Raw genomic sequence first — 13,696 nt, forward strand, 5'->3', positions numbered from 1 at the left:
TTTCCACAGGATCGATCTTATTCTTCGAATGGGGCATCTCTAATGCTTTCCCGGCAAGTTACTCTTCTTGCGAAAAAAATATTTTTGGACTTTAAAAAAAAGCACAAAAATTACAGGGATGTTCCTCCTGGCGTTTCTCGCTCCCCTGGACGCTTACCGGCACCCCTTGGTTTTGGTCGTCCTGAAGACTTGCCTTCCATATAATGAAGATAGAGATTTCAACTATTCGAACCCCAGAAATGGTGGGTGTAGGCGTCCAAAACGCATTTCTGCGCCGAAACAAAGACCACAAAAAAAAAACTGCGATTATATGACACAACATTTCTGGTCGCTAATTTTCGTACTTTATGCCTACCAACACGTATAGGTGTTGACAGGCGTTAGAAAGTGGCTCGTCGACGCTTGGCACACTGGTTCTATATGGGAGTCTGCCTACTGGCGTTTTCACGCATTCTGAACGCGCACACCCTTCTCTTAATCTCTCTGTGACACGCACACCCTTCGCTTCATATCTCTGTGAAACCACAGTTGATAGGGGGAAGTGCTCCGTCGACGTCTAGGCACACCAGGACTTAGTTGGTGGCACTAGGCGTCCACGAAACGTCTCTCAGTCCCGATAAAACAGATAAATAGATAACACAAAAACTAGAGTTGTAGTTTTAAAAGGTTTATTGAAAGAAAAAATATTTTAATAGCTTATGTTTGTTTTGCTTTTTTTCAGTCAGTTTTTATTTAACCCATAGTTGGGACTCTAGCAGGTACTACTACTCCGGGTTAGAGTGGACCTGGAAGCAATGGCAATGAAAGGGTGGCTGCACACTTCCCAAAGCCCGCAAACTGGGGCCTCACCATCGGATATAGTTTAAGGTCATATCCAGGACCGTTACCAGAAGTTCTTGTATAAGTGTCGGCTGGGAGCTGAAAAAAAAGAAAGAAAAAGAGATTAGTTGTAATCAAACGGAAATGGAATCATGTCGTTTTATTGAGGGGGCGACGACTATAAGGACTAATTTGCACACGTGTAAATTTCTTTTTCGTTTTTTATTGCTTTTTCGATGTATTAATGTAGAAAATATATCTAAGACCACTGCTAGACATATAAATCTCGTCTTTCGACATTTCTAACATGTATAAAATAGTGGTGACAGAATTGCAAAAGACAGTCATTATGCTAGGTTTGAACTTTGCCGTCTCTAGCAAACCATTCAGTCAATTTTGGGTATAAACATTTGAAAATTTACGTAAAGGGTATTTATACATGCAGCAATATTTTTTATTGATTCTGGGCGTGAATTTTGCTGCCATGAGGTTAAAGGTCAAGCTCTAAATACTTGTAATTTTACAAGGTGAGCGCAACTAATAGTAATTTATGGTAAACAACATCATTAATCTAATAATTGCTATTTTTTAATATGCCATTATTAGTATCATTTTCTATGTTGGATCAGCAATATAACTTTACTAATAATAAGGTTATTTTTGTAACGATTTATCACTTATTCTCTAGTAGAGTTATATTTATTAAGAACATAAAAGTCATACTGCTTAGTACCCATATTATTTTAGTATTATCACTGTTTTTATAGTGTTTATTCTCTCATTATTTATACAATGTAACATATTTAATTTTTTTATTTTTAGTGTTTATTATTGGATTATTTATAATTTAGTTATTACTAATTTTTAACTTTACATTTATTTTTTAGTATTTATTCATTAGATTAATTTTTAAGAGCTATTTTTTTTATTATGATTTAATCATTATATTTACTATTTTTTACAATTACAACAAAATTATAATACTCATCCAAAATGAAAATGATGATGATAGTATGCTAAATATTTTTATATAATTACGATGCATATTCTTTGTATCGAATTCAACTTCAATCGTCACCAACGCTCGCAATAGTAACACAATAACCTCGTGACTGTAACGACACTGTCCCTTCCTCTCACTCAAGCTTGCTTTTTGTGCAGTTTTTCACCCTGTCTCATTTGCATGTGTGCCCTCTGTTTTCGCGTGATCTCGCGAGACCACAGTTTATAAAACACCAGGCGCCATCTTTTTTCTCTTTTCCCACCCAACACTTTCCTGCGGCAAGTCCACCCCTCCTCCGTCAAACCACCGCTCGCACGCACATCCACAAATACACGGACGCTTGCTATTCTGGTGAGTATTACACTCCCCCCCCCCTGATCTGATGATCACACAGAGTGCACTCCACTGCAGGGTTACTCTCTTAGTCCGCTTACTTCTGCGCAGGGGCACATTCATAGGTTCTGGTTCTGGCTCTGGCTCTGGCTCTGGTTCAGATTCAGGTTCAGGTTCTGATTCAGATTCTGGTTCTGGTTTCGGGTCTGGTTCTGATTCTGTTTCCGCCGCGTCAGATGAACTATAATCATCACTCTGTAATCTGTTGATTTCGTTCATCAGTAGTTCATCACTTGAGGATTCATTGCTCTCCTCTGTAATTGTATGATGCACCTCAGAAGCCAGGCGAAGATCGCGCACATGGCGCGGGGTTCCGTCAACTAGGACCGACTGCTGGCTGATCACTCCAGAGATTCGTCCTCGCTTGAATTTGGTGGTACACCGGTTTCCAGGTGGTCTCACCCAAAATGGACCCCCTACTTCATATTTGGTATGTCTTTTCTGGTTGACTGGCTGTGCAGCATCAACCTCCCCCCCCAAAAAAAAAACGAAAAACAAAAGTATATTTGGGGATATATTTTCAGATTAGGTCTGCCTCCACAATTTCTTTTAAATGACAACTCAAATAGGTTTTCGCCTATGCTGAATACGGAAATCGCATTAAAATTTTGCAGAAATAAGTAGTTATCGAGATATAAAAAAATTATTTTATGCATTGTATTCTTTGGCGGCCATCTTTGTTATACGCGTAGATTTGTTTATGGCGTGCGCACCTGCGTAAAAAAGATGGCTGCCAAAGAATACAATGCATAATACAACTTTTTATATCTCGATAACTACTTATTTCTGCAAAATTTCAATGCCATTTCCGTATTCAGCATAGTCAAAAGCCTCTAAAAGTCGTCATTTAAAAGAAAATTGTGGAGGTGGACCTAATGTAAAAAATTATCTATTTTTGTAAACCGCTCGTGTAAGGGTACTTGTGCATTTAACGAACCAGACGTAACTCAGCATTTGCTCGGCTTTGTCCGGCGCATCATGACGTCAACAGCTGGATAAAACCGAGCGTTGGCGATAAAATAAAAACAACGCTACAACAAAATAACTGTGCAATGAAATTGTAAAATGTAGAAACAAAAAAATTAAATAAATAAAAAGCAAAAACCTACCGTTCATTTGTCTTTTTTATTATTGTTTTTTTTTTTAAATTATTGTTTGGAATTGTTTTCTGTTTTCAAAATAAATACATATAAGACAAGTTTTTTTTGTTAACTTTTTTTTGTCTGAACTGTTTTTTTTTTTTTGGTTTTTTTTTTCAATTTTTAACGTAAAAAGGGGGGGGGGGCAGGAACAAGGATTATTTGTACATTTTTTTCGCCAGAAACAAGGATTTGTAGAAAAGTTTGATAGAAAAGTAACTTATCTTGCCTTTGATAATATTTGTTATATATTTGTTTTTTGACAACTTTTTCGAATCTGTGTGCAGTAATACAAACCCCTTTTTATTTATTAGTGGAAGGTGGGTTTCGGCCTTCCTATTTGGTACAGTGACCAAGAAACCCTCCTTTTCGGCGGGGTCGTATCCACCGAAGACCCAGACCGGTGTCACAAGTCTGCCGGCGGTTAAAACGAGCTCGTCGATTTCTACCGTATGGCCTGGGCCTCCAATCTGCCGGGGATTCCTAAGAAAATAGTCCCTGCATCACGCAGCAAATTTTCCAATCCACGATTGTGTGGCGAGAACGTAACCCACATTCGCGATGGAGATTTTTTGTAGATGCCATCTCGAACGCCCATAAGTATATTATTTTTATGATACACGCGATGATTAGTCGGGATTTTGAGAAGAAGGTCCCAATCCTAATGGAGGTCCATCGACGACATGTTACACTTCTACACCTCCAACCGTAACCGTCGGAAAGGCTTGTTCTCTTTGCAAGTACACAATCCTGGCCAAAATGTAAATTAACACCTTTTCTCTTCTGCCAACAATTTCCGTTGCTGGCAAAAGTTTAGTGCAGCCTCTGGGGTCTGGAGCTGGTCCGCAAGGTTTGTAATATTCATTATTATTTCGTCAGTTATCTTTTTAAAACAATTTTTTTTAAACTCTCTTCAAATAAGCGTTTCTTGAGTTGTGACACTCTTCCAATTGATAGCGAGATTCTCGTCTGCTTAATCGGCAACGCTCGGTTATATCCGGCTGTTGACGTCATGCGCCGGACAAAGCCGAGCAAATGCTGAGTTACGTCTGGTTCGTTAAATGCACAAGTACCCATGTAAGCTTGCTGACAGCATAATTAGCGTCCTAAATTATGAAAAAAAAAAATGAACGAATCTCTTGCGTCAGTTTTCGGGGGTGCTGAAAACGAATATCACAGTTAAGTTTGTTGGTGCTAATGCACTTACTGATCCGCACTATTTTTTAAATATTTATTTAAGAAGAAAAATCACAAATTTTACAGAATTTTAGGGTTAAAATTATATAAAACAGGCAACTAATTCTTTTTAAATGTGGCATGAGGCCAGAAAGGGTGTGGGGGGGGGGAGATGGGTGTCGGGGGTCGTCCACTTGTCTATTCCCTATCACTAGTTGCAATCACCACAATACCGCATTCACTCTAGGAGTTGGATCTACTTAAAGCCCCAGATGACAATATGTACATTTTTTTTTTAAACAATAAAATTATATACAATGGCTTTTCCTTTTTTTTTTTTTAAAATTAAAATATATAATGCCTTTATATTTACAATGAAATAATGACAAAATGCAAGCGCACGTAACACTTTTTTTTATTTACTGACGTTGTCGTAGTAACTAAACGATTATTTGTCACATTATTTATTTTGAAAAAAAAGTTTTACTCTTTATGAATATTAAAAGAAAATTACTAAATATTTGTTAATAATGCCTCACTTTTACAGACATTTGTTTTTAAATTTCTTTTTAAATGACGACTTTTATCGACTTTTTTTTAATAACATTTTGCGGATGGGTAAAAAACGAAAAAAAATAACGAAGCTATTTACTGACAATTTCTCGGTATCTTGACTTTGATAAAATTTATTTGTTAAAAATATTTGTAAAAGTGAGAAATTATCAGTAAATGGTTTAGTTATTTTTTTTTTTTTTACCCATCCGCAAATGCTATTAAAAAAAAAAAAAGAAAGCCGATAAAACGTCATTTAAAAAGAAATTAAAACAAATGTCAGCATACCCATCCGCAAATGCTATTAAAAAAAAAGAAAAAGTCGATAAAAGTCGTCATTAAAGAAATTTAAAAACAAATGTCTGTAAAAGTGAGGCATTATTAATAAATGTTTAGTAATTTTTCTTTTAATATTCATAAAGAGTAAAACCTTTTTTTTTCAAAATAATGTGACAGATAATCGTTTAGTTACTACGACAACGTCAGTAAATAAAAAAAGGTGTTACGTGCGCTTGCGTCAGGAAGGGAGCGACGCGTGTTTTTTTTATGCTGGTCGCCATGGAACTCAACGCTCCAGGAGTACCGAGTTTTGTACGGTATCCTTTGTTTACTAAATTGTTAGATGAAAGTACAGAATTGGTTGAACCCCCCCCCCAATTATTTGTTTGTGTGTCTAACATTTTTTATTTGATGTTTGTTTTGTTTTAGTTTATTATTAATGTATGCGTATATACATGGGTTAGTTTATTATTTATCGTGTGTGTGTGTGTGTGTGTGTGTGTGTGTGTGTGTGTGTGTGTGTGTGTGTGTCTGTTAGATTTCAAACATTTTTGGAGAAAAGAAATCAAAAAAGTCAATAATTATGAATTTTATCGCTAAACACGTAAATAAACACATTTTATTATTGTGCGTATGAAATAACAAAAGGTTTTAAGAGTGGGGGGGGTGGGGGGATCACTTTTCTATATTAATTTAACGTAAAATTGGTACTCACTTTATGGCCAACCTTTATGTGGGGTTCAACGTAAAATGAACACAATTCAATATAAAATTATTTAACTTTTCCGCAAATAAGTTTTCCGCATATGAAGCAATGTAATTCTTTATGTTATAAGTGGCGGCCATTGTTGTATGCACAAGCGTGCACATATATGCGGAAAAGTATCTTTTCAGTCTCGTGAAAACTAATGCCGGTCCTAATTTTAAATGTGATATTCGTTTTCAGCACACCCGAAAACTCACAGAAAACAAGTTTTTAAAGGTAATTTTTGTGTTTGCCTACCAGGCCACAATATGTTGATCCCCATAAAAGGTGGTCATAAAGTAGGTGCTTATTTTATGTTAAATTAATATAGAAAAGTGATCCCCCACTTTTTATAACTATTTGTATCATATCTTAGAAATCAGTTGTTTCCTGAAACTAGTTGTTTCGTTAAACATTATAATAATTGTATTTTTAAAACGACAATATTAGACATAACGCTGCCACCTTTGGAGTCTCGATAATCGTTCAAAACTCGAAAATGAATAAAAAATTATGGTAAAAATCCACCAAATAAATATCACCGTAATTGGATGGCTTTTTTTATCATTTTTGTTTTTGTTTTTTGTTTCTCTATTTTTGAGCGATTACTGAGACTTCAAAGACCTGACCCGTAAATGTTGGCTAAAATTTACTTGTTTTTTCAAGCTGAATAAACACTTCGAAATGAGTTGAAATTATGTAATAAATCTTTAAAACTATAGATTCATTAAGAAAAATCAATAATCTTAATGCAGAATTATGTAATAAATCTTTAAAACTATAGAATCCTTCAGAAAAATTAAGAACCTTTATACAGAATTATGTAATAAATCTTTAAAATTATGGATTCATTAAGAAAAATCAAGAATCTTTATGCATAATTATGCAATAAATCTTTAAAATAATAGAATCATTAAGAAAATTTAAGAATCTTTATGCAGAACTATGTAAAAAATCTTTAAAACTATAGAATCCTTCAGAAAAATTAAGAATCTTTATGCAGAATTATGTAATAAATCTTTAAAACTATAGAATCATTAAGAAAAATTAAACATAATTATGCAGAATTATGTAATTAATGGAATTTTTATGCCCAACTATGTAATACATCTTTAAAATCAATCAAGCAAAATTCCAAATCTTTCAGGCAAAAATCTTTCTGCTTACTATCAGAATCTTTCTGTTGAAATCAATAATCTCTCTGTTCGAAATGAAAATCTTTCTGGTGAAATTGCGTTACTGGTACCACTTAATAGTCGGAGAAATACTCGTCCCTGTCCAATTTAAATTAAATATTCAGTTTCAGCATACCCGAAAACCTACAAAGACCCTCATTGTAAAGTGTTGAGGGGGAAAAAAGTAAACACTTACCAAAAGTTTTCTCTGATCGATGACGCAACAGAAGGAAAGAGAGAGTGTATGTGTGTTCGTGTATATATATATATATATATATATATATATATATATATATATATATATATAAAGCTGAACGTCTCTCTCTCTGTGTGTGTGTGTGTGTGTGTGTGTGTGTGTGTGTGTGTGTGTGTGTGTGTGTGTGGTCATGAATTGGCTCCTATATGGTTGACTATTATAGAAAACTGATCACATATAATGATAGAAGATGTATCGAGACATAGGAATGGGTAAGTTTGATCTGGCATAATGATGATTCATTAAAATTGTGGGGTCTGCGTACGCACCTAGTCCACAAAGTATGGAAATAAAAAATTTAAGAATTAAAAAAAAAGTTTACAAGTGTTTTTGATATAGATGTACATAATAATACTTTGATAAATATGTTTTAACTTAAATAGGGATAATATAATAAAATTGTGGGGTCTGTGTTCGCGCCTGGCCTCCATAGAATAGAAATAGGCACAAACTTTAATAAAGACTTTTCATATCTATCTGCGTAAGTATACTTTGATAATTATGTTTCAGTTTGAAGAAATATGGTATAATAAAATTATGGGGTATTCGTTCGCGGCTGACCTCCATAGAATGGAAATATGTCACAAAGTTTAACAAGGTTTTTAATATAGATCTACAGAATATTGTGATAAGTGTTTCAGTGTGAACAGGTATGGTATAATAACTTATGGGGTTTATCTATTTTATTTTTACGTTAATCATATTTTGCTTTGGTTTTGATACCCCAAAAGTCAAAGCTATCTCTTTACAACCCTTCTTTTCATAGCCTATCATACGTTCATAAATCAGAGTCCATTTTCTGTAGGCTTTTTTGAAACAAGTCAACGACGGGTACTTTTGCTAGTATATATATATATATATATATATATATATATATATATATATATATATATATATATATATATATATATATATATATATATATATACACACACATATATATATATAATATATGTAGGTGTATGTATATTGTTAGATGGTTTCATAAAGGTAGATAACTAACTTTTTGAATTATCTTCCCTGAAGAATATATAGTAAGTTATCTCCCTTGTCTTTTATCAGCGAAGAAGTATATATATATATATATATATATATATATATATATATATATATATATATATATATATATATAGATAGATAGATAGATAGATAGATAGATATACATATATATATACACGCACACACAGTTATATATGTATATATTTATAAATATATTTCTTCCCTGATAAAAGACGGGAGATAACTTTCTTTTGGGAATTATCTCCCTTGTCTATCATCAGTGAAGAACGTATATAAAATATATATGGCTATTAAGCTACACTGAATATTCCGCGTTTCATCCACTCTAGGACTCTTCAGGCTGAAGAGTCCTAGAGTGGATGAAACGCAGAATATTCTCTCTACCTACGTATTGAGCACTTTTGAAGTAAATACTTAAAGTTTACACATAAATCTATACTTTCGTATATTAATTTTATGTGAGTAAATTAAGTAGTTATATATATATATATATATATATATATATATATATATATATATATATATATATATGTGTGTGTGTGTGTATGTGTGTGTGTGTGTGTGTGTGTGTGTGTGGTCATCGACATACAGTCTTGTTTTGTTGTATCACAACTCATCAGTGCCGCTAGACTAGGTGTATCAGAATTTTTGTAGGAATTTTTGACACTCCTAACACGAAACTGCGAATACAATATAAAAAGCTTGTAATTTCTCTTTTAAAAGTGGGTTGTTTATTTTTTTATGGGTTATACTTCCAAAATAAACTATTAAAGTTGTTTTAAAAGTAATAGAAATATTTTTTTATTTAAAAAAAACAGTAGTGAAATTAATTGAATTTTACGAGTTCATTATTTTTCAATTTTTAAACTTTAAAAATCTATCAACATTTTTCTATTGATTCTATTTTTACGATATTATCAGAGTCAATGTGAAATGTTATGCTCTTTCCAATAAACCGAATATAATATTTTAGACAAAGGTTTTTTTTATTCACGCCCCCCCCCCCGAATTTTGAAAGGTCTATTAAAAAGTAAATAATTAATTTACTCACCAAAGTTTTATATATCACAAATTGAAGATAAAAGATAAATAAATAATATATTCAAATTTAAAACAACCAAATAAGAAAAGAACAGTTTTTTGGAAATTTACCTGTGAAGTCCGAAGTTTAAACCCCTATTTTTTTTAAACAAACACGTTGTTTGTTTTTTGTTTTTTTGTTTGTTTGTTTGTTTTATTTTAAACGAAACCTTGATCCTTGCTCCTTTAATTGAAAAAAAATTTAAGGTTTGAATTACATTTTTCGATGAGTTATAAGCTTGGAATAATTAATTTACTCACCAAAGTTTTATATATAACAGATTGAAGATAAAAGATCAATAAATAATATATTAAAATTTAAAACAAAAAAAGAAGTCTTTTTTAGAAATTTACCTGTAAATCCAAAGTTAAAAACTTTTCTTTTTTTTTAAAACACGTTGTTTTTTTTTGTTTTTGTTTTTTGTTTTTTATTTTTACGAAACCTTTGTCCTTGCTCCTTTAATTGAAAAAAAAATAGGGTTTGACTTACATTTTTCGAGTAGTTATAAGCTTGGAAGACAGGGTGTGGAATCATTCAATATTTTTCACGAAGTTTCTGACACACCTACCGCTTGACTAGCACCTCTCCCAAGCCGAGAATTGAACCTAGAACCATCGCGTTGACAGTCAGCAGTTCTACCGATTGACCCATGGGAGCGGCGCCTGTAAATTATCTCGCTAAATGTCTATTTAAACAAACATTTGTCCACCACGTTTACAGTGCTCTAACTGCTTGTTTATAAACAAAGAGCGAGCGTCGCATTTTTTTTTTTTTTTTTGCCAATTAAGTAGCGGGGGGGGGGCTTAAAATATTTGTAGTCATCGACATACAGTCCTGTTTCGTTGTATCACAACTCATCAGTGCCGCTAGACTGATACCTCTCCCAAGCCGAGGATTGAACCTAGAACCATCGCGTTGACATATGTGTGTGTGTGTGTGTGTGTGTGTGTGTGTGTGTGTGTGTGTGTGTGTGTGTGTGTGTGTGTGTGTAAGTTGTTCACTGGTCATAGACAAGGGAGATAATTCGAAAAGTCAGAGTTGTCCACCTTTAAGAAACTAGGAAGTTCTTTATGTTTTAACTTATTTTAAAGTGTTTATATACTTCGAAATAAAACTAGTGTTGAGACTTAAGTTAGAACAAGACCGAAATGATGGACATGAGACCGTCGTCTCGGTGTATATCGGAAGAAAACACCATCAACCTCCATATGTACTTAATTGATATCTCGAAAAGAGTAATATATCCAAAAATGGCGAAAATTCATCACGTACACAATTATTTATAGTTCAAAGTAATTTGGTGTTTGTTAAAAAGTACTCTAAAAATCATGTTTTATTTTAAGTGTCGTTTAAAGCTAAAAGAATATTAAGTATTTAATTGTCATATCGAAAAGAGTAATCTATCCAACAATGACGAAAATTCATCAAGTAGAACATTCTTTATAGTCCAAAGTTATTTGATGTTTGTTAAATACTGATATAAAAATCGTTGCTACTCAACGTTAACATTCGAAATGTTGATTTTGAAGTCTTTTCTAGTATGCTGAAAACGAATATCACAATTAAATTGGGGTTGATAAGTCGTTTACCAGATATTAAATACAATGATATATAAGGAAAGAAACATAACAGGTATTTACAGAATTGTGTGTGTGTTTGTGTGTCTGTGTGTGTTTGCATGTATGCATGTGTTTGTGTGCATGTGTGTGTTTGCGTGCACGTGTGTGTTTGCATACGTGTGTGTATGTTTGCATGTGTGTGTGTGTGTTCGTGTGTGTGTGTATGTGTGTGTGTCTGTGTTTCGTAAACATTCGAAATGTCGTTTCTGAAATCTTTTCTGGTATGCTGAAAACGAATATCACAATTAACTTTGGGGCTCATAAGTCGTTTGCCAGATATCAAATTCAATGATATAAGGAATGTAAATTAAAAGGTAAAAACAGAATTTGTGTGTGTGTGTGTGTGTGTGTGTGTGTGTGTGTGTGTGAGTTTGCGTGCGTGCATGTGTGTGTGCGTGTGTGTATGTGTGTGTTTGCGCGAGTGCGTGTGTGTGTAAGTTTGGGTGTGTGTGTGTCTGTCTGTATTTCGTTAACATTCGAAATGTTGATTTTTAAATCTTTTCGGTATGCTGAAAAGGAATATCACAATTCAATTTGGGGCTGATAAGTTGTTTACCACATATCAAATCATCATGTACAGGACGAAACATAGCAGGTATGTACAGAATTTTGTGTGTGTGTGTATGTGTGTGTGGTTCCGTTTGTGCGTGTTTGTGTGTGTGTGTGTGTGTGTGTGTGTGTGTGTGTGTGTGTGTGTGTGTGTGTGTGTGTGCGTGTGTATGTGTGCTTATGTGTTTGCCAGCGTCTGTGTTTGTGTGTGTGCGTTTGTGCGTGCGTGTGTGTGTGTGTGTGTTTCGTTAACATTCGAAATGTCGATTTTGAAGTCTTTTTGGATATGCTGAAAACGAATATCACAAATAAATTTGGGGCTGATTAGTCATTTGCCAGATATTAAATAAAAATGCTATACGGAACGAAACAGAACAGGTATGTACAGAATTGTGTGTGTGTATGTGCGTGTGTGTGTGTGTGCCTGTGTTTGTGTGTGTGTATGTTTCGTTAATATTCGAAATGTTGATTCTTAAGTCTTTTCAGTATGCTGAAAACGAATATCACAACTGAATTTGTGGCTGATAAGTCGTTTATCAGATATCAAATAAAATGATATACGGAACGAAACATAATAGGTATGTACAGAACTGTGTGTGTGTGTGTGTGTGCGTGTGTGTGTGTGTGTGTGTGTGTGTGTGTGTGTGTGTGTGTGTGTGTGTGTGTGTGTGTGTGTGTGTGTGTGTGCGTGCGTTTTTGCGTGTGTGTGTGCAGTAATTCTTTTTGTCACGCCAGGACGCCAGCTCACCAAAAAGTACGCAACGCGCCAAATTTCATTCCGTTATAAACACAAATGTCTATAGAAAAAACAACTTATTTTATAGTTTTATCTCGTGAATAAAAATAAAATAATATGTTAAAAACAGCGTTTTCGATTGTAAAACAAAACTATTTTTTTGATAAATTTCTGTGTGGCGTACTCATTATTTTTTATAAAGAATAAAATTGAATAAAGTTTATTTTTACAAGAATATTTAGAAATTTACCTAGCGAATAAGCATAAAATATATATGAAAAAACGCGTTTATTATTTGTAAAAAAATCAAAATTATACACCGGCTATGAATTTGGCTTTTGTTTTTTTCTTTAACGAAACTGACTTTGTTTGGTAAAATTGTTCTTTGTCGTACTTATGAATTATTTTTTATAAAGAATAAAATTGAATAAAGTTTATTTTTACAAGAATGTTTAGACATTTACCTAGGAAATAAGCATAAAAATATATAAGAAACCCCGCGTTTATTATTTGTAAAAAATCAAAATTATACACCGGGTATGAAGTTTGCTTCTTTTTTCGTCTTAAACGAAAGTGACTTTGTTTGATAAAATTGTGTTTGGCATACTCATGAATTATCTTTTCTAAAGAATAAAATTGAATAAAATTTATGTTTACAATGATCTTCATATATTTATGCCACAAATAAACATAAAAATATTGATAAAAATGAATAAAAGTTATTTTTACACATTTTCACCTCAGATACCACATCTTGAGAGTGATTTACTTACAACGTTTAATTTCGCTAACATTTACTTGGAAAACCGAGACTATTATTTGTAAAAAATAATCTATAATATTTTGTATTAATATTTGATAAAAAAAAGTATTAAGTTTTATTTTAATGGAATTAAATCAAAGAATTTTTGGATTCTATCTGGATTTGTACAAATCATTTGATTATCATTCTTAAATGTAAATATTAAAAGTAAAATTTGTGAGGGTTGAGCAAAGTCAACTCAAGTAATAAATTACACTTAGTATTTTTCACTAAAAACTATATAATTTGTTATTTCTTTAAAATATTTTCATCTCACTAAAAAAATATACATTTTAACACGATTTTACATTACTTTGAATCCTTGTACTCTTTGATTTTTTAATATTGCATT

At 32.9% G+C, this 13,696-nt stretch overlaps 1 long non-coding RNA gene across 1 annotated transcript in view; it reads right to left on the reverse strand.

Annotated features, from left to right (window-relative positions):
* Positions 1-651: 651 nt before the first annotated feature.
* Positions 652-13,696, reverse strand: part of LOC145240013 (uncharacterized) — a 43,035-nt gene continuing 29,990 nt past the window's right edge. The window contains exon 3 of the long non-coding RNA XR_013862460.1: positions 652-918. This is a non-coding gene — a long non-coding RNA (uncharacterized LOC145240013). The remainder of the gene's footprint in view (positions 919-13,696) is intronic.

The sequence above is a fragment of the Euprymna scolopes genome, chromosome 19, assembly GCF_053919585.1.
Source record: "Euprymna scolopes isolate OS-2025 chromosome 19, ASM5391958v1, whole genome shotgun sequence".
Classification (NCBI taxonomy): Eukaryota; Metazoa; Mollusca; class Cephalopoda; order Sepiida; family Sepiolidae; genus Euprymna; species Euprymna scolopes.